Source organism: Mustela putorius, unplaced genomic scaffold (assembly GCF_011764305.1).
Source record: "Mustela putorius furo isolate JIRA1106 unplaced genomic scaffold, ASM1176430v1.1 tig00000759_pilon_pilon_pilon, whole genome shotgun sequence".
Taxonomy (NCBI): Eukaryota; Metazoa; Chordata; class Mammalia; order Carnivora; family Mustelidae; genus Mustela; species Mustela putorius.
Window position 1 is genome coordinate 11,753,745 of NW_025421467.1, and position 23,279 is coordinate 11,777,023.

The following is a 23,279-nucleotide window of genomic DNA, read 5'->3' on the forward strand; positions in this document are numbered from 1 at the left end:
AGAAAGATCGCAAGTAGGCAGAAAGGCAGGCAGAGAGAGAGAAGCAGGCTCCCTGCTGAGCAGAGAGCCTGATGCCGGGCTCTATCCCAGGACCCTGAGATTATGACCTGAGCTGAAGGTAGAGGCTTAACCCACTGAGCCACTTAAGTGCCCCCTAACTGGAATTTTAAATTAAATGTCAGCAGGTGTGGTTGGGATAGAGCCAGGAGGGCACTGTGTTTTCCCAGAGAGAAGGAGGCAAACAACCTGGGACAGACAGTGTGGCAACAGCTTCTGAAAAATGCCTGGAGCACACAATGGTACAGATTATTTGCTCTTCTATAAGTGCTTTCCTAAGGGGCAGCATTCACAGAGACACTTCTCTGGGGCAAAGGAGCTGGCTGACTCCATTTCCTTCCCCCTCCTCTCAGCATAAATGTGAGGGAAGTAGCTCAGTACCTACACTAGCCGCCTACCTTGCATTCACCAAGCCCCACCACCCTGTACTCTGTTGGGACCACTCTTCTCAGTGAAACTTGCCTCAGTCCCAGGAAAGTGGGCCCCTCCCCCAGAAGACCAACATAAACCCCAGCCCACATAATGTCTCTTAACCAGAGAGCTCTGCAGGGACTCAGTTCTGGTGAAGTTGGTGTCAGATCTCATTTCACAAGCAGTCCAGAGCACACCTAGTTAAAACTCGCCATATTTAGATCAGGGACCAAATACTACCCACAGCAGACAAAGGAAAACCTCTTCAGATGACTGGTCTAAATGACAGAGCAGCCAAAATAGAATAGCAGAGTGTATGCAGCACACACCAGAGACACTCCCTGAAGCACCAGACCTGAAGCACCGGCCCTGGGCACTACATGACCTCTTCTTCGTAAGGCCATAACTTTCTGGAGCAGGAGACATAACTGGCTTTTCTAACTCAGAAAAGAAGGCTGAGACTTAGATAAAATCCCAGATGAAAGACTAAGATAAGGCCAAGCCCAGAGATCTAAGTGAAACAGATATAAGAAACATGTCTTATGGAGAATTTAAAACAACAATCATAAGGATCCTCACTGGGCTTACAAAAAGAATAGAAGATATCAATGAGATCCTTACCATAGAGATAAGAGTTTAAAAAGAATTAGAGATGAGGGTTAAAATAAAAGAGAGTAGAAACAGGCTTGAGCAATGAAAAAGCAGGCCAGAAGAAACAGGGAATTAATTAATAACCTAAAAGACAAAATAATGGAAAATAATAGAGCTGAACAAAAGAAAGAAAGAAAGAATTATGCAACATGAGAGTAGACTCAGGGAGCTCAGTGACTCCATCAAATATAATACAATTCATATTATAGGAGTCCCAGAAGAGGAGAGAGAAAAGAAGACAGAAAATTTATTTCAAGAAATAACAGAAAAATTCCCTAATCTGGAGAAGGAAACATATCCAAATATAGGAGATGAAGAGAACTCCCATCAAATCAATTCCCATCAAAACAGGTCAACATGGGTGCCCGAATGACTCAGTGGGTTAAGCCTCTGTCTTTGGGTCAGGTCATGATCTCAGGGTCCTGGCATCAAGCTCTGTCTTGGGTTCTCTGCTCAGTAGGGAGCTTGCTTTTCCGTCTCTCTCTGCCTGCCTATCTGCCTACTTTAAAGATTTTTTTAAAATCTTTAAAAAAAAAAAAAGGCCAACATCAAAACATACAGTGATTAAATTAGCAAAATACAGGTAACAAAGAAAAAAAATATCTTAAAAGCAGCAAGACAAAAAGTCCTTAACTTACAGGGGAAAACTCACAAGGCTAGCTGGATATTTCTCAATGAAAACCTGGCAAGCCAGAATGGAGTAGCATGATCTATTCAAAAAGCTGAATAGGAAGAACCTGCAGCCAAGAATACTCTATCTGGCAAGGCTAATATCCAGAATAAGAGCAATAGATTCCCAGACAAAAACTAAAGGAATTTGTGACCACTAAACCGGCCCTGCAACAAATATTAAAGGGGACCTTTAAGTATAAAGGAGAAGCCAAAAGTGACAAAGACCAGAAAGGACCAGAGAAAATCTCCAGAAACAATGATAAAACAAATAAAAAATGGCAATATACATATATATCAATTACTTAAAATGAAAATGGACTAAAACTCCAATCAAAAGACATAGGGTGTCAGAATAGATTAAAATAAAGAAAAAAGACCCACATATATGCTGCCTACAAGAAAGTTATTTTAGACCCAAAGACACCTGCAGACTGAAGGTGAGGGGATGGAGAAACATTTATCATGCAAATGGATGTCAAAAGAAAGTTGAAGTAGCAATACTTATATTTATCAAAGAAACTAGACTTTTTTTTATCTTGTATTGTTTTTTATCCTGCTCTGGTATCAGGGTAGTATTGACCTCATAGGGTGATTTTAAATATACTCTTTCTATTCTTATTTGTAAAATTTTATAAAGATTGTCATTAATTATTGTTTTTTTTTAAATGCTTGGTAAAATTCATCAGGGAAACTATGAGGTCTTAGGTTTTCTGTGCTGATTCCTATTTCAACTTTCATTCTTGTTATTGGCCTAACATCTCCTATTTCTTGGATTCAAGATTCATGATTCAATCATGGTAGCCAGTGGATTTTTAGGAATTATTTAGGTTTTTTCTCTAAGTTATCTGATTTATCAGCATATAATTTTTATAGTAGTCTGTTATCACAATATATTTCTGTGGTTATCTGTTGCGGTTTGTTTGTTTTTTCCACTTCTCATTTTGATTTTTGTGACTTTTCTCTTTTTTTTTTTTTCCTAATGTCGTTAAAACATCGATAATTTTGCTTATTTTTTTAAAAAAATCATCATTAATTTCAATGTTATGTTATTGTTTATTTTGGTCTCTTATTTATTTCTGATTTTTCTTTGTTATTTCCTTCCTCTACTAAATTTCTCCTTTTTCTTGTGACATAATAGGAAGTTGTTTATTTGAACTTTTTTCTCAATACAAGCTTTTATAGCATAAAGTCCACTCTAACACCTGCTTTTTCTGCATCTCTTAGGCTTTGGAATATTGTTTTCTTTTGCTTTTGTTTTGAGGCATATTTTGATTTTCCATTTGATTTTTTATTTAGCCTATTACTTGTGCAATAGTATTAAAATTTACATATTAAATATTTAATATTAGAGAGAGAGAGAGAGAGAAATCAAGAGAAAGTTTCTTAACTATAGAGAATAAGCTAATGGTTACCAAAAGGGAGTGAGGGGTGGGTAAAATAAGTGATGAGGATTAAGTAGTGCACTTATCTTAACAACCACAGGATGATATATGGAAGGGTTGAACCACTATATTGCATACCTGAAGTCAACATAACACTGTGTGTTAACTAAAATAAATTAAAATAAAATAATTAAAAATATGTGAATCTATAATTCAAAGTACATATACATTGTAGGGATGCAAACTGAGATTCTATCTTAACTTTTGTTAATGCAGAGAAAGGAGAATGGGTGTTTAGTACAGGCTTTTAAGCTTCTACTTTCACTGACATTTCACAGGTCAGTTTACATAGCATAACTTTGGATACCTTTTTAAAAACATAGATAGAGGAGGGGCAGATATATTTGTTGTATGATGTCTACAATTTATAAACAGATTTTCAGCTTTAGTAAAACAGTATGACCAAAGGCCACTAGATCTCCCTCTGCTGACCCTCAAACTTCCTTTCTTGCAATGCACTCAAAAATCATCCCATATGATTTTAATCTAAGGCTGAGATGATTCCAAATGAGTCCAAAATTGCCACCCAAATGTGGAAGGACCATTAGATAATATAGTTTAGAGTATGCCTATCTAAGATAAGGTCAATTTTTCCCATGATATAGATACCAGAGACCACACTATACCAGATTTGTTGTGGCTCCAACAAGGAAGATCAAAACTGTGTTGTTGAGCTAAATTAGGTTTACTACTTCCCTTAAATTGTGTATCTTAAGCTTTAAGAGAGTTTCAAAATACTTTTGCCTGTTAGAGACTCATTAAATGCATGTCGCATGGGTTTTGATTAATCTTTCCAAGGCTGTTGTTTTTTGTTTTGTTTTGTTTTAAGATTTTATTTATTTGAGAGAGAGAATGAGCACGAGCCAGACAGAACATGGGCAGGGGGGAGGGGCGGAGGCAGAGGAAGAAGCAGGCTCCCAGTAGAGCAGGAATCCTGATGCTGGGTTAGATCCCAGGACCCTGGGATCCGAGGGAGCTGAAGGTAGACACTTAACCAACTGAGTCACTGAGGCAATCCTCTCGAAGGTTATTTTGAAAAGTTGAAGAAGCATCTCTCATATAAAATTCACCGACATTCCTAAAGTTGGCTCCATATTATCTTCAAATAATACATTAGAAGTAAAAAATACCCAACTTTTGTAGCAACATGGACGGGACTGGAAGAGATTATGCTGAGTGAAATAAGTCAAGCAGAGAGTCAATTATCATATGGTTTCACTTATTTGTGGAGCATAACAAATATCATGGAGGACAAGGGGTGTTAGGAGAAGGGAGTTGGGATAAATTGGAAGGGGAGGTGAATCATGAGAGACTATGGACTCTGAAAAACAATCTGAGGGGTTTGAAGTGGCAGGGGTGTGGGAGATTGGGGTACCAGGTGGTGGGTATTATAGAGGGCACAGATTGCATGGAGCACTGGGTGTGGTGAAAAAATAATGAATACTGTTTTTCTGAAAATAAATAAATTAAAAAAAAAAGAAATAGAATTTTCAGTGAAATTTATATTACAAAAGGTTTTAATATTGGAAACTGGTGTCAATGGAATTTTAATGGCTTAAGGTTGAACCAGAAAAGCAATGGATTTAGGGTCCAGGGGAAGAAGTATTTAGAAATCAATTGGATAGGATAGCAACATAGAAATGAATGGTAGATTCATTCATAGCTACACAAAAACATCTATTGTCATGATTCCAGAAAGAATTTCTTCAAAAGGATTTAAGATATATAATACAATTTACCTAAAGGATGAAAATTCATATTGTAGTGAAATGGTAATATGACACCTAGTATTTATTGTGACCATCCCTCAGAACAATGTACTGCTTAAAATGTAACCTCTGATAATTTATACTATTTGCCAAGCATGCTTAGATATAGCTTTAAGAAAAACATGTACTGGCAACAGGCTTCTGGGGAGAGGACGATATAGGTCCTTAAAGCTGAGCAGCTGGGAACGCCTGGCCCACTCAGGTAGAATGCAGCCTGCCGCATTTTCCCCCCAGAGAGCATCAGCAGTTAGTCAGACAATCCTTTAGTTTGGGCTTGCTCACTATAGGTCATATGACCAAATGTATTTTGCCTTTCTTCTTACATATCTACAAGACTCGTAGTCAATGTGTAATCTACTCCGACTTCTTTGTTGGTTGTTACTCACTTTCTAATAAATATGAGACTAAGGAGTTGTTCCAGGCGATAGTCTTCTACTGTCACCCCCTGCTTCAATTCTCTCACAGCTGACTTGTTTGTGCCTCATTCTTCTCCTGGGTGCCGTCAGAATGTGGCAATTTATATGGTGTTTTACACATTTCCGTAGCTTTCAGATTCAAAGTCTCATGTGTCCACATGACCGTAAATCACAAAAGCCACAAATTACACAAATCACAAAAAAAATCACAAATTAAATAACATGTGATTACACATGACTTTTTAAATAAATAATATTTCAGTTAGTGATTAAGAATTCTAAGATAATCATTTGGAAGTACCCAAAATAAGCCACGGTAAATAAGATACTCTGTTATAAATTATAGTTAATTCAAGAACTATGTTCAAGGAAAGATTTATTGTCATAGACATACTCATTATAAGAAACCACAGATAAGCAAAATTACAGAGCAAAGCAAAGGTCAAACCGAGCACATCAGTTGAAAATAAATGGAGAAAACAGAGAAATGCAGTAAGATTTGGCACTCGATCAATAGCCTTAGGGGTTGAACAATTGTAGGAGAAATGCTCCTAGTAATCACAAGTTCTGAACGTGAACAGAAGCTGGTTGGTGTTAAGATTATAGTTCAGTGTATAAGAATGTGCTGAAACTGCTTCTAAATGCAGTATGAATTGCATGTACATTGAAAGGAGTGTGAATTTAATGGGAACTCCTGACTAGTGAATTATATAAAATTTTCAGTGAGCAATAAGATGGTGTATTTTCCATTAAATAATTTGATTATTTTTCATGTTAATATTTTATCTTTAAAATTGAATGACTGATTGATGGACCCTAACATTGCTGATTTCTGGCCTTTTATGTTGGCAATTCCTGTTTAGAGTTATTAGAAATTGGGTTTGGTCCATAGCTCTGATAACGCTGAATCTTAATATTAATCACATAGAAAATGCATAAAACCTACTGTTGATCTGGTTATATAATGTAAGCACTGATTTATACTGATACATAAAATATCAAGCAAGTCTAGAATTTGATCTAAAAACTATTTTTTAACTATAAGCAAGTCTACATGAAAAATAATTAAGAAAAGATAAAAGTTCTTAATTTAGAAGCTTAAACGTATTCATTGGCCTCTACATCATATTCAGAGTAATCTTCTCTAAATGCAGATTTGCATATATTAGACCTGCTTAAAATTCTTCATTGCTCTAAAAAAAAAAAAATTGGTCTAAACCATTGACCAATAGATCAAGCAAAGCTGAGTTATTGGACTTAATGGTATTCATGGAGAATATCACATGGAACAAATAATAGTTTAGTTTTTTTTTTTCTCATCAGAATTTATGACACAATACATGCAGAGTTTCATGACCTAGGATCAGTGATTTTAAAACAGATTATCCTGGCAGAGGACTAGTTGTAATTGAGCAGAGTTTATAACAAAGTAGCACTGTATTGGTGGAAAGGCCTTAAAAATAAAAATATTCATATAGGCAACTAAGCTAATTTAATTTTCCCAGAGTCTGATCTTCCAGGAACAAATATTTGCTGGAGCGTGTAGCTAAATTATTTCATCAGTTACAAGTATTATTGAGCACAGAAACAAAGGATTTTATTTGGTCACAGAATTGTTTAGCACAGAGAGAGAGTATAATTGGTCCACAAATTGTTTCATATGTTGGTTCAAATTCTCAGTCTCTTTTTGATCATTCATTGATTAAGCTGAATGGTAGATCATTTCTATCACAGAATTTGATCATTATAGTTTTATATCATTGTCTGATAAGTCTGAGTCATGCATGGAGTTTTTGACAGTACTGTTCCAAACAGATTTTCTTGTTTTTCTTTGGAAGGTGATTTATTGCATCATTTAGAGGACAATGACTCTAAAGCAGCAATAAAGATTCTGGAGAGGATGCACACTTAAGTAATATAATACAGACAGTATTAAGGGAAAGATTATGATTATAGTTTGCCATTGATTTCCAAACAGAGAGCCAAGAATACTTAACTTAAACCACTAGAACTGATTCCATCCCTAATCTAATAACTTGTAGACTAGCTAGAAGGGCTTTAGTTTTCTGTCTGAGCTATAGCTATGATTGCCATATTTTTGCAAGTCATTTTATGGTTGCTTTCAAATACTCAGGTAAAAACAAGAAAGTGATATCAAAAGAAGCTGACTTGTACCTCTGAGTAAAATTTCAACAGTTGGTTGATTACATTGTATGGCTTACTAAATCAAGAGTAATAATAACCAAGTATTGCACTCACAAAAGAACAATGAAATTTGAAAAAATTGTTCATGTCTGAATCCAATTTTTCTCTTCTTATAATGACACCAGTCATATTGGATTATGACTCACCCTAATTACCTAATTTTAACCTAATTACCTGTGGAAAGATTCTAGCTCCAAAAACCAGTCACATTCTGAGGTAGTATGGATTAGGACTTCAATACATGAATTATTGAGGGAGCACAATTTAGCCCACAACATTCTACCTTCTTACTCTCCCAAATTCATGTCTTTCTCACATCCAAAATATATTTACCCTATTCCAAAAGTCACCAAAAGCCTTATGCCATTCTATGATCAAGGCTTAGACCAAAATCTGATCTAAAATATTAATTAATCAGATAGGGTGAGACTTGAGATATGATTATCCTGAGCTGTGAATTTGTGAAACTAGACAAGGTATGTGCTTCTAAAATACAATGGTGAAGCAGGCATAGTTTACACATACCCAGTCTAAAAGGGATAAATCATAAAAAAGAAAGGGATCACAACTGCCAAGTAAGTCTAAAATATAGCAGGGAAAGTATACGATCAGATTTTTCATCTTTATTAAGACAACGTTTTAGAGCAGTTTAAGTTTCAACAAAATTGAAAGAAAGGTAGTAATATTTCCCATCTAGTCTCTGCTTCCACTCATGCATACCTCCCCATTATTAATATCTCCCCACTTGAATGATACTTTTGCTGTAACTGATAAACCTACATTGACATATCATCATCACCTGAAGTCCATAGTTTATATTAATTTACTCTTGATGTTGGACATTCTATGCATTTGAACAAATTTATGATGACATGTATCTACCATTGTAGTATTTTTTAAAAGATTTTATTTATTTATAAATTTGACAGAGAGGTCACAAGTAGGCAGACAGGCAGGCAGGGGAGAGGGAAGCAGGCTCCCTGCTGAACAGACAGCCCAATGCAGGGCTTGATCCCAGGACCCTAAGATCACGAACTGAAGGCAGAGTCTTAACCCACTGAGCCATCCAGGCACCCAAGACCTTGTATTTCTTGTGCTCCTCCATTAAGCTAGTATGCTATTGTATTCAGCCAATGGGAGTCAGTGACATAATGGGGAGGTGAGAGACATAGAGTGCTTGGGATAGTATTCTCCTCTTGCCCTCTGCTCCAGGCTGTGTTTGGCAGCTGCTGAATCTCTCTAGGACTAATTTTATTTCCTTTTGTCCACTACTCAAAAATTCTAACTCTCTCTGGATTAAAAGTTTATCTCTATTTTAGTGGTGATAGCAATTTTAGATATTGTTAGTCTGGTTACTTTAATACCCCTGATTGGGTGTCAACTTCCCCCAAACGTCTAAAAATTGTCCTTTTATTATTTTCTCTTGAATTATTCGAACTAGTTTCTATTTTTTAATAGGACCATGACAGATACTTATACATCATATAAGATTCTGTTTTTAACAATGAGTTTTGTTTAAGATTTTATTTATTTATTTGACAGAGAGAGATCACAAGTAGATGGAGAGGCAGGCAGAGAGAGAGAGAGAGAGAGAGAGAGGGAAACAGGGCCCCTGCTGAGCAGAGAGCCCAATGTGGGACTCGATCCCAGGACCCTGAGACCATTACCTGAGCCGAAGGCAGTGGCTTAACCCACTGAGCCACCCATGCACCCCAAGATTCTGTTTTTAAAAGGAGTAGGAAAGCAGTTTATCTTTCACAGACCTAGAGAAAGGACGCTATGTCAGGGAGCTGTGGGAGAAAACCACATATTTAACTGTTTCCTTGAGTGATTCAGAAGTTCTGGTTACAGTTCGCTCATCACCTTTATGTTTGTTTGTTTGTTTTATTTTGTTTTGTTTAATTCAACCCATTTATTCTCTCTTATGTGATTTTCATTAGCAGTACCTGCTACCTTCACTTTTTCTCTAGTTTTGGTTCATTTGTTTATTTTGTTTGTGTTTGGCGGCTAGCTTCTCTTCATTCCTTAAGTTTCACTACGAATCATTTTTTCAGGAAGTCTTTCTCTGATTCTCCTGTATAAAAAAGCATCTGTCCCTATCACTCTCTACTACATCCACCTATTCATTTTCTCATCTCATTTACAATTTCCTTCCTTTTCTTTTTATGTCTCCTTATTTATTATTCATCTCTTATCATCTTCTGAAGATGCACAGTTCATAAGAGCAGAGTCTTTCCTTTATGTTATTATTTATAATTAAACTCCTAGCATCTAAAATGTAAAGCCTGCCACATAATCATTTTTCAAGGAAAACAATAATGTTTCAGAATACAAGTAAATACAGTGTTTGAAGAATGGCAATTACTACCAATCCAGACATATTTTGGGACAAAAATTATTTTAAAAAAAATTTTTTTAAATTTTTTATTTTTTTAAAGATTTTATTTATTTGCCAGACAGAGAGAGAGAGAGAGAGAGAGCACAGGCAGGCAGAGTGGCAGCAGAGGCAGAGGGAGAAGCAGGCTCCCTGCCGAACAAGGAGCCCAATGTGGGACTCGATCCCAGAACCCTGTGATCATGACCTGAGCTGAAGGCAGCCGCTTAACCAACTGAGCCACCCAGGAGTCCCGGGACAAAAATTCTTAAGTATTATCTCCTTGAAGAGTATCCAAATGTATTTAGTTGGCGACAGTATGGCTCCTTTAAGTGGCAAATAGAACAAGGATCTACAAGCTGAACTACAGCTGTGAGGACACAAAAATATATACTATTGATGTTAACATAATCCTAACATTATTTGTACCCACAGACTGGAAAGATATGAAGGCATGAATTATATCCTCTTAAAAATTAATTTTGACATCTAATTTAAATAAAAATAGGATAACTTTAAGTCCCATTAGTAATTTTATCCACTGATAGTTTTTGTGCATTCTAATTATGATATCCAAAAATCAGATATAGATTTTAGATTATATTATTTAAATGAATTTTTTTCTTACTAGAACTCTGATAAAATACTTAAAATTCTTTTTCTCAGAAGAAGTAATGAGTAGAATTAGAAATGCCTCTTTATGCTGGGTACAGACCTTCCAAACAGAGATGAATTAGTCTCTCTGCTATCTGGTCCCTGAGCGCTATTTAAAATGATCAAATGTACTTATGATCACAGAAACTCTCCAATGAAGTTTTGTAGTCCATCAGTGCACAAAATCAGCATTTTTTCAATTAGTGTAAAAGACTGAGTGGCTGCACAAATTTATCTAGTAAGAGGAAGATGACTGAATTAGTAAGAAAGCTGGTCTCTAGTGGGAAAGCCAGATCAGTAGATGGTATTAACTTCATTTTTTTCTATTCATATCACTGCATAGTGAATTGAATAATAAGTGAGTTAGGATATTGAAACTAAACCATATTAAAGGTATTTGTCTTATGAAATTTAAAACTGGAATGTATCTGAATAGTACATTTATTCTTTCTCTCACCTTGAATATACTATTATATGAGCTATGTCAACATACTCTATATTAAGAAGTAGAGGTTAGTGGGGAGAGTACCAAGGAATTTGGAATAAGGGGTACCTGGGTTTGATTTACTCTATTCTCATTGTCAGGTCAACATAGTTATACTGGGCAGGCATGCAATCCTGGTGGACTTACAAGGACAATTTAATGATTCCATTTTAAATGCAGTATCCAGAAGAATTTATAAGGGGTGCTAAAGCTGTGGCCTCTGTAATATTTCCCTAACTTACATTCACATAGGAGATTAGAAAACCACTGTCCTGAATAGCTGCCTTTTAGAAAATAGAAGCTAGAAGACTTTTGTCAGTATTTCTCATTGCTCAGATAATAAAACTCACAAGCAGATTATTTAATGCACTGACATTAATAGCCCTTTAAGTTTCACATTGAATCCCCATTTTTCTCCTATAGTCCTCTCACAGTCCCCAGAAATTGTCCTCCTTCAGTTGTTTCTCACTATTTCTCTACCTATGGTCCTTGTGTTTTAGTCCCATAGAATGAAAACATGTTACTAGTTTTATTCATTCCCCTTTTTACTCTAGATTAGATAAGGAATACTCACACACAAAGATGATAGTGATCCAAGACACAAAAATCTCAGCAGTGAACAATAGGTACAATAGTACAGGTAAAAAGACCTTGAAGGATGTTTCGCAGCACAGTCACGGAAGCCTTGTAAAAGGAGCCATCAATGAGAAGGTAAAGTACACAGGGAAACTGGTAACTTTGTCAGCCATATTTAGTATGAGATGTAGATTAATAAGATTAAGTTAAGGAGACGATCAACTGTTTGAGGGAGAGACAACAGAAATATTGGCTGTAGAATAAGAAGACTGTGCAAAGCCATAAGCAAAAAGAACAAAATACTTTTTTGGGGGGAGGCATATAATTAGAGTCCTATGTCAAAGTATTATGATAAAGAAATATGATAAAATATGAATAAATTTTGAATTTATTACTTACTGATAAAGGACTTGTTCAAAATCTATATGAATAAACCAAGGATTGATCCAATAATATGGTTTTCATGTAGTTTCATGTAGTTTTTTCAGCATCCACATTCTCTATCCCCTTAACCCTAGGAATTCCAACACAGCCCTTCAATGAAATATCCTGTGCCTACAAAGCTTTATCTGAAGCCCCTTGTACAGAATTATTTATCTATTATCTAAAAATTCAATAAAATATTTTACAGTACTTTGTACATGCTCAATTTAATGTATTTGTCATCTAGACAAGGGAGGACAGAAGATACACACCCAGAGTAAGTTTACTCTGCAGTTGAAGTTGAGTAGCCAGGTCAGGAGTGAAGAATCACTCCTGAAAAGAGAGAAACTATTATGCAAGTGCTTCTAGAAAATGTTATTAGTAACAGAAAGGAAACAGATACAGAGTAAAAATGATTTACTATTAGGTGTTTTCTCTTAGGCCTTGATCTTAGTTATTTTCTCCTGCTCACGTATCCTGTATCAGGCTGGGTTTCGCACAGAAGTTCTTCTAAGCCGAAAAGGACTTTTTACATGCATTGGGTTCTTTCAGAAGTATCGAGTGGATTGAAGAAAGTTGAGTGAGCCACCACAAATGTGTCAGAATTTTGAATTGTATTTTCCCAAGGCAACTGATAAGGGAATGAAGAAGGAAAGAGGATCAGTACAACTTATCAGTGAGAATTCAGTTAGAAAAACAGAAACTACATTAGCTATCTCAACAGAGAAAGTGTAATGGTTAAACAAGTATTGGAGAACTTAAATGGCAGAAGAGAAAAAAAATGAAGTAAGGCAGAAGGAATAAATGAGAGAATAAGTATTGCCTTTAGAAATGGGAAAAAGCTTTGGAGTTTTCAGAACCTAGAGGCCAAGCATATCTACTCAGATTTGGAAATCACGCCAAGCTAGTCTGGTAAATCGAATGGGGCCAGGAGGGGTCCTATAAGATAATAACTAAGATCTCAGAGCAAGGAGTAATGCTTAGTACTTTAGAAGCTCAAAGCAAGGTCCCAAAGAACCAGGGCTGAGACACAATTCAGGAGATAGCATCATCTGTATGTGCTGGCATCACATTTCTTCAGATGGTGGGTCATGTAGAGCTGGAAGTCAGCTTAATTCTGGTTAACTCCCCAGAGGGGAGGGATGGTAATGAGGATGGTTCAGAAAAAGCCAAACTATGCTAGGAATTCAAAACCACTACTGCAATCAGGGGGTAGCAACATTGGTAAAGTGACACTAATAGGAACAACGGGCAGCTGTAAGTCCCTTCTTTCCTCCTTTGGCCTCAGTCTCCCTCCAGTGCCTGGAGGGAGAAAAAGCATAAAAGGAATCCACATGACAAAGAATTATACATTGCAGAATCCCCATTGCAGCATCAAAAAACAAAGTATAAAAGTATAGATTTAAAGCTGAGATTCAAATAGTTTTATAACCACCTTGAATAAGACACATAATTTTAAACTCTAATTAAGGCTCCTAACCCTGAGAATTCTCCTAGCTTTATGGATCAGTGTGTGATAGAGATAAAGAACCCTGGGCTTTATAGCTGCATAGAGAGTAAGCTAAGTAGTGATAATTAAGCATTAAATAATGTGATATAATAACTTATTAATTACCATGAGCTATTTTATAAGCCCACTTTATAACTTGTTCTCCCTGGAAGGGACAGGAGGTGGGCAGAGGCAAACACTAAAAACAGAACAGTGATATTGTCATGTATTAAGGATGATCACATACTGTTTGCTACTCGTCCAGTCATAGGCAGGTTCTAATTCCCATCCCTTGAACCTGGGCTGGTCTTAACGATTTGATCAACCTAATGCAGTGAAAATGACATTATGGGACATTTGAAGCAAGGTCATAAAGAATCTGTCCAGCCTCCACCTGGGTCATGGTCTCAGGGATTTCTGAGTTGCCATGGCAGAAGTCTGATTACAACACAGGTGAGGCTTACTGTAGATTTTCTGATAGAGTCCCAACTAAGCCCAGCCTCGGAACTATCAACACCAAGGCATATCATGGATCATCCAAGGCGGCCCTTCTGCCAGTTGAAAACCACTTAGTGACGTCAATTAGCAACGCGTGGAATGGAAAATCAGCCTGCCTGAAACCCTGACCCACAAACTGATAAGGAAGAATACCATAGTCATTGTTTCAAGCCAATAAATTTTGGGATAGTTTGTTATGTAGCAATAGATAGTGGGACAGATCTACATAGGATCAGAGATATTTAGAATTTCTATGAGTTTCTTTTTTTTAAGACAACACATGCAAGAATGAGTGTTAGTTTTCCAGTTTATTCCAAATAGAATTTTCCACATTATTCTCAAATGAAGAGTAAATAGGCACTAAATGAGAAGAAATGATAGAAACAAGTAGCATATAGTAAATAAAACAACAACAACAACAAAAACCACAAACAAAATAAAGAATATACTTCTCTAGTCTACAGCCATACCACCCTGAACGTACCCGATCTCAACAGATCTCGGAAGCTAAGCAGGGTCGGGCCTGGTTAGTACTTGGATGGGATAATATACTTCTCTATACTCTTAGGGGAAAATGGACTCAGAATAAAGAGAGAAATATGAGGAAATAAAATGACAGGAAGAATGGGGGAAGTGAGGTGTATAATTTTTTTTTTTTAGATACAGAATTAAAGTCTTCTGATTTACTATAATAAAAAAAAAGTTTTTGAAAGACCAATATTTCTAGAAACCACTTCAAAATTGAGATAATATTTAAAAACAGTATGTGGTGGTATCAGAAGCCTGGAACTAACAGAATTGGAGGAGCAAAGATTACAAGGTAGAGATAATTCAAAAAGGCCAGCTAATGATCTGCAGCTTTTTACCTGGAAATAGTTGGTGATGCAGAAGCTGTATAGAGTGGGAGATTTAATATAAGCCTGAAAATTCTGAGTAAGTGGAGGAGGGATTTTGTTTCAGTCTTGGTTCTAGGAAGAAAGATTAAAATACAGAACCCTTCTAGAAAGGGTCCCTGGTGAAACATCAGGCTCTTAGTTGAAAGCCCTGAACTATACCCTATGAAAAGGAGCAAAGCAGATATAAAATAAGTCTCACACTAACTGCAACCCATCTTCAATTTATCTCAATCCCTGACTGGATTAAGATGATCCACCCCACTTTTCCCTGGCTAGCAGTGAAAAGAGTGAGCCCTCTCTAGAGACAGATAACATCATAATATGCAAAGTCCTTAAAAATATACTTTCGTTCAGCCAATGAATCATTTTGATGCACATTCCGGTTCTTATTTTAGCTTCAAAACACTTGCTGTATTTATCTTTTGTGTACAGGACACTATAAAATGTCACACATGTTCCCTGTCGCATGGTGATCGTGCCTTTGCATAATTCTTTCCCCTTCCTGGACCTGCAACTTTCTTTGCTAATCTAAGGGACATTGCACCCTTCATTATGCCATGTTAAGTAGCATTCTGTCTTTTTAGCAGTGTCTCTCTAGTGATTCTCCTTATTCTTCTGATGAAGTAAGTCACCATCTGATAAGAAATAGCAGGTAGCCTCTAGGAGCTGAGAGCTGCCTATAGGTAGGAAAAAGCCAGGATCCTCAGATTTACCAAAAAAAAACAAGAAGAGGAGGTAGAGGAGAAGAAGAGGATGGAGAAGATGGAGAAGAAGGAGAGGAAAGAGAAGAAGGAGGGGGAGGAGGAGGAGCTTCAGCTGAGCCTCTATGTAAGAATCCATCTCTGGAAAACACATTGCTTATAACCTTTCAGAGAACCTAGGTAAGTTATGGCCAAGTTTTGATGCCCAGAAGTTTTGGGATAACAAGCATGTATTTTTATGATATAAGTTTATGATACTGATTATGCAACAATAGAGAGCTAATACATAGCCTTAAATGTTTAATATTTATGTTAATTTGTTTAATAAGACAGTCTTCTGACTTTTCCAAGTGCTCCAAACAAGCAAGTTTATGTTCTTATTCTGGCTGATAGTCTTTGTCAGTGGTGACTTTTATTTTTCAGCTCATTGAACTCAGTTCTAATTGTTGGAATACCACGAGTGTGGTGGCACTACAACAAGGTACTAAGGAAGCTACTGTTTCCTGTTGGTTGGCAGAAGGGTAGCTTAACCATCTTCCACCTGCTAATGTGCTTTCAGGAAGCCCTCATTCTGCCAGATCTCTCTATAAGTTGCAAATTTCAGGAATAAGATGGTCAGTAAGCAATTCCAAATATTTAGTTTTGTTTTGTTTGTTTGTTTGAATTAAGAAGCTTAAGAAAAATTCCATGGGGTTATTTTCTACTTTCTCCAAATGTCAAGAATCTCTAGGGAGCAAGCTCCATCTGCTATGTTTACATCCTAGCTTCAAGACTATTTTTTTCTGGTACTCAAGCTTCTTATCAGTTCAAGAAGGTAAAAGTCATGCAAATATGCTTCATTCCAACAGTACCCAAAAACTAAATTCTCACTTTCAATCCCAGCAGCCATTGATGCAGGCAGACAGCTAAAAATGGCATGCCCTAGAGGGCCAACCCTATCTTTTTAAATGTAATCTGTTTTCATTAATACATTTGCTCTGAGTAATTCGTGTCTATTTCCTGATCATGAAGTAGGGCTCCACACTGTCAGAGCTATGGAGGCTATAGGAGAACTTGAATATTTGTCGGGTTTCTCTCAAGAGTCCTTAGTGGCTTGGAATAGAATTATGGGATTCTTACTAGAAATGTTGAAAGTACTGTTCTAAAAATGGACATCAACACTTCACCTTCATGACAAGTCATCATACAGGATGGTGTCCCACCTAGTAGGCTGACAAACCAGTGCCATGAAGTACAGCTAAACCAGTGTCCTAAGTCCTAGCTTTGCCATGGAGTCTGCAATGATGGAAATGAAAATGCTGAAGTGCTGGTGGTGAGAAGGAAATGGTAGACCCAAGCTTTCTGTACAAGGACCTGTTGGGTTGGTTAATTATCTCTGGCATGAGCCATTGTAGCTGATGCAGAAGATTTGTACTGGGTATGGCTCAACACTGACACAGGATAAGCCTAGGTAAGAGCCTGTTCTGTGACAGAAGGAGACCTCCACATTAATGGTATCGTGAAGTAACCATCACTTGGTAGTTATCAGCAGTGTGGTTGGAGCTTTTGTTTTTATCTACAGCAGTCTGAAGTCCTGGAGTGAGGGATTCAGGCAAGGTGTCTGGAAGGGTTGAGGGAGAGTAAGAACCAGTACAGTAACTGGGAAGATGTTGCTCCTTACAGAGTAGCTACAGTTGACTCTGAAACTGAAGATACTTTCATGAGTGATAGAAGCATAGCTCCAAGTTTTTATGTCCCGAACTGCAACCAGCTCCTTTTCATTTAACTGTCTGATCTGCAGTGATCCATCTGTGGAACCACAGGAAGTAAGTGGAATCCAAAAAGGGCATGTTTTGCCATCATGGAGCTAAAGAGGCATTCAAGTTAACTTCCTATCAAAATCCTCATCAGTAAAATAGCTTCCATCTTAGGAACAAAAATATCAGTCTTATTTTTCTACAGACTCTTCTTTCCCCAAGTTTCTGATTCATATTTCTGTACCTTATTGTAGACAAACAACTCAGAAGTTATTACTGTTTTTTCCTTTTTAATTTTCATTCTGAAATTTCTGTGCCCTCTCTTTACAACCTTTTTTCTTCAATTGGGTTTTATCCTTACCATTCTACCAAAATGTCCTTTGTCAAAGACAACAATGACCTTTATCTTGGATACACTGAGTATTCTCAGCTTACTCTCACATTCAGCAATTCTTCCTTGAAACACGTTCTTCAATTCACTTCTAGATAACACAGAAATATATATCATATGACCTATCCTTCTTAGTCATTCTTACCCAATCTTTTTCTCTTATCTTTAAACGTTGGAATTCGCCAGAGTTTAACTCTTTATACACTCTTCATTTATATTACTGTCTTGGTAGTCATTTCTAATTCCAAGGTTTTAAAGTTCTATCAGTAAAATGATGACTCCGTGTATTAATTCCATCCCATATTCTTATCTAAATTCTAGGTTTATATTTACAGTTGCCTATTTGATATATCCATTTTGGTGCCTAGTAAATATCTTACATTCAAAATATTCAAAGCCAAGCTTTCACTCCACCCCCACCCCTCCCACACAACCTAAGCTGCTGCTTCTCTGGTATTTTTCTTCTCAGTAAGTGATAGCACAGTTTATCCTACTTTCTAAACAAGTAAATCCAAAGGTCTTTCTTGCCTCTCTTTTATAGCCACTTTGTCAGATATTGTTGTTTGTTCTACCTTCAAATCATATCTGATATCCACCAATTCTCACCAACTACACTCTACTACTCGGGGTTTGTGTCCTTATGTAATCTTGAATTTGCCCCTGCTAATATTTACAACCTCGTTTCCCAATGCTTCTAATCTCACTCACTCTTCTCTTGATACACTCATGGTCACCAGGCTATTCTAACAATGCTATTACTCATTTCTTCTTCAGGGTCTTTGGGATTGCTTGGTTTTTTTAATATGATACTCTTTCCCATATATTGTCTAATTTGTAGAGTTCAATCCCTTGTTGTTTTAGAAAGATCCCTGCTGGAGTGCCTGGGTGGCTCAGTGGGTTAAAGCCTCTGCCTTCGGCTCAGGTTATGATCCCAGGGTCCTGGAATTGAGCCCTGCTTCAGACTCCCTGCTTAGCAGGAAGTCTGCTTCTCCCTCTCCCACTCCCCCTGCTTGTGTTCTCTCTCTCACTGTGTCTTTGTCACGTAGATAAATAAAATCTAAAAAACAAAACAAAACAAAACATTGTTTTTGAATAGCCAGTATCCCCATATATAGGCTTTACAAATACCTAACATAAAAAATGTGAAAATCAATTGATTGAAAGTATGAATAAATTTAATGGTAAGAATATTTTAATATAATAACTTAGACAAATATAGGTAATTCTTTTTTTAAATTTTAAAAATGTAATTTAATGAAAGTGACTGTTTATGTTTGTCTTATAATTTCTATAAAATCATATCTGTTAGGCACAAAGTTTTGAGGATAAAAATATTTACAGATGTTATTTTATCTTTTTGGTCTCTATAAATGCACCATTTAATTGAATGATCAATAATAACTCATCAAGAACTATTTCTAATATGCAAGAACAAAAGAGCAAATTAATTACAATGAAATCAATAATGCACTCCATATCTTATTTTTCTTGCCACTGAAATTAAATGTGAATTATATTTTCCTTAATCTTTCATGTTTAACACTTTTTAGTAGTTTCATTTATATTTAATTTGACAGAATTTGTTGTTAGCATCTCTAAAATGTATAGGACACATGGTGTGTGTGTTAATGTCCCCTGTTTAGATTCATAACATTTATTATTTATTAACTGTGTATTTTGGTTTGTATACTATAAACTCCCTAAGGACAAAACAATCTGTCCTAATAATCACAAATTATTGATTCTTAAATTCAAGTCCCTATAGACATCTTTTCTTCTAGAAATGCAAATAGTGTACTTTTGTTCAAAAGGACTTCACATATATTTTCTCACTTAATTCTTAAAAAAGAAAATGAAAAACAAAAACAAAAACAAACAAACAAACAAAAAACAAGAGAAGGGCCTGATACTGCCAGAAGTCAAGTGTTGCAGTCACTTCCAAAAGAGCCATGTGAATGTGTTAATGGGGCTCCAGTCTATCTTACTCAGTTTGGGCTACCATAACAAAGTAACAGAGGCCAGGTGACTTAAAGAGGAGATATTTGTTTTCTAACAATTCTGGAGGCTAGAAGTTCAAGATCAAGATGTTGTCAGGATTGGTTTGTGGTTTGTTGAGGAAGGAGAGAAAGAAAGAACTCTGGTATATCCCTTATTTCTCATATAAGGACACCAGTCCTATTGTATTAGGGCCCCCATCCTGTTACCTCATTTAATTTAAGTAGTTCTGCAAAGGCCCTATCTCCGAATATTGTGACACTGAGAGTTAGTGCTTCAGTATATAAATTGGAGGTGAGCTGGGCCATATAATTCCATCAATAACACAGACTAGAACAATTTAAAAATTCTTCAAAGGAATATAAGCATCTTCGATTCTTTTTTAAAACAAAATTCAGGTCAACAATAGACAACTAGCAAGTTCATCTCTGCTAATTGGCCTTTTTCAAAGGAAAGGTAAGCATATCTTTGTGAGAAGAGGTAGTTTTGTAACTTTTTAAACATTTAATTTATTTAAATTCAGTTAATAAACATATAGTATAGTTTCAGAGGCAGAGTCCAGTGATTCCTCAGATGTAATGCTCATTACATCACATGCCCTCCTTAAAGTCCATCACACAGCAACTTGAAGCACGACTCCCACTGAAGTTAGTCTCCTACCCTTGTACAGAGACTGGGAGGCAGGAGCTCTATCATCCTTGGTGATTCCATTTTAAAGAGATGGTTTTCAAGTTCTTTTTTCTTTCTTTTTTCTCCAATGTTTTATTTAAATTTCATTTAGTTGGGGCACCTGGGGGGCTCAGTCAGTTAAGCATCTGCCTTTGGCTTAGGTCATGGTCTCAGGGTGGAGCCCCACAACAGTTTCTCTGCTCAGCGGGAAGTCTGCTTCTCCCACTTACTCTTCCTCTGTGTTCTCTCGCTCTCAAATAAATAATCTTTTAAAAATAAATAAATTCCAGTTAGTTAATATACAGTGTAATATTAGTTTTAGGTGTACAATTTAGTGATTCATCACTTACATACAACACTCAGTGCTGATCACAAAAAGTGCCCTCCTTAATACCCATCACCTATTTATTTATTTATATTTTTAAAAAGATTTTATTTATTTGTTTGTGAGAGACAGAGATAGCATGGGTGAGCAGGAAAGGAAGAACCAGACTCCTCACTGAGCAGGGAACCCCGTGTGGGGTCTGATCCCAGGACCCTGGGATCATGACCTGAGCGAAAGACAGAGAGTTAGCTGACTAAGTCACCCAGGTACCCCACCCATCAGCCATCTAACACATCCCCCCACTCATCTCCCCTCCAGCAACCTTGTTTGTTTTCCATAGTTAAGAGTCTGTTTCCCGGTTTGCCTCTCTTCTTTTTTCCTATGTAAATCTATTTTGTTTCTTAAATTACACATATGAGTGAAATCATATGATATTTGTCTTTGTCTGACTGACTTATTTTGCTTAACATACTACTCTAGTTCCATTCACATCATAGCAGGGGAATTCTGCCAAACATTTAAAGAAGAGTTAATATCTGTTCTTCTCAGAATATTCCAAAAATAGAAATGGAAGGAAAATTTTCAAATTCATTCTGTGAGGCCAGCATTACCCTGATTCCAAAACCAGAGAACTCCACTAAAACAGAGAACTAGAGGCCAGTATCCCATGAACATGGATGCAAAAATTCTCAACAAAGTACTAGCAAACGGACTCTAACAACACATTAAAAGAATCATTCACCACCATCAAGTGGAATTTATTCCTGGGCCACAAGCATGATTCAATATTCACAAATCAACATGATACAGCACACTAATAAAAGAAAAGATAAGGACCATATGATCCTTTCAATAGGTGTTCAGGTTCTTGAGAATGATATTCCTGGGTAGTAAAACTGGCTTTTGAATATTTACACTTAAAGGGTCAGAGAAAGAATTCAGAGTTATAAGTTATCTAAAAAATGGAGGTGAGACCCTAGAGTTAAGAAGAAGCCTGTCACAGTAATATAAAGTTGGAGGAGGACCCCAAGCTATAGAAGGGAACTCAGCTAACATCTTGATTAAAGTCTTGTCAGACCCTAAGCAGCATGAAGAGCATAATATAATTGCTCAAGACAAACAAACAAGGAGAAAGGAAAAGAAAGGAAAGAAAAGGAAAAGAAGGGAAAAAAAAGAAAAGAAAAGAAAAAAAGAAAAGAAAAGCAACTCCTTAGCTATGGACCAGTACTTAAAGGAATTATTATTCTGAACTACAACTCTGGGAGTGTAGCATTAAGATTAGAACAAAAAGGGAAATATTACAGTAAATCATAAACTCAGTCATTTGACCTCCATTTCATCTTAAAATCTACAAATCATTGAAATTTCAGAATGGAAAATAAAGTATCCATTATTGTCTTAGAATTTATTAATATATTTATCTGAAGTTACTAGTGTATCGAGGAGAACATCTATTTACTAAGTCATCATATATAACTCTTCAAATACAAACAATCACTATATACTTACATAAAACATTCTATTTATGTTAATGCTATCCTTTTAAAATGTCTATGATTATTCTTTGTGCTTATACTATTTGCGATTAGTGCTGGTAACACTAAATTTAAATTATAAGATGAAAAAATATATGGTTACTTGCAGAAGTGGATTTTTAAAAATATGTTCTGAAGTGATGAGATTATTTAAATTAATAAAGAAAGCAGATGAATTAAAAGTTTTGTTTGATAGTTTATAGTATCAACTGATTTCAATATCAAAATTAAATATGCAAGAACAAATAATATAAGATTGTATCTGTGACATCTTCCAACTAATGACAATCATAAAATATGTATTTTCAGCATGAAATATTTTAAGTTTTCAACCAGCATGTTCTGATGATTACCTGTTAGATAACTATGTGTCACCACTTTACCACATTAAAGTTATCACCTTCCATGCTGGCTAAATCCTAAGAGAAAAATGAGAAAATGTTGGAAAAATAATTAGAAAGAGAAATATTCTCCTACTCTTCTATTTGATAGTTGCCTGAGATAGGTTGAAGAGCATATGTTATCAGCTGCCAGTAATTGGAATTTGGGGACTGCTTTACAGTTAGCAATGATCATTTCAGCAACAATTTCCAATTTTCATCACCCACAAACTTATTTTTCTATCCAGAAACAGCAATACTTGAAGGAAGAATATTTCTGAATGAGTCAATATCTTTTAAAGTTAGCCAGATTGATAAATGTTGTATATAGAGTAAATCTAATTTTTCTTAATTTCCTCTTACATGACTGGAGTATTTTGAATAATTTTATTATAAGAATTATCAGGAAAAAGAATATGGAATTGATGAAAAAACAAACCCAAAATAGCCATTCTCTAGAAAAACCTGGATAGTATCACTGAAGGGATAAACTTTTCTAGAAAATGCAAATACTTTAGCTAGGATAACAG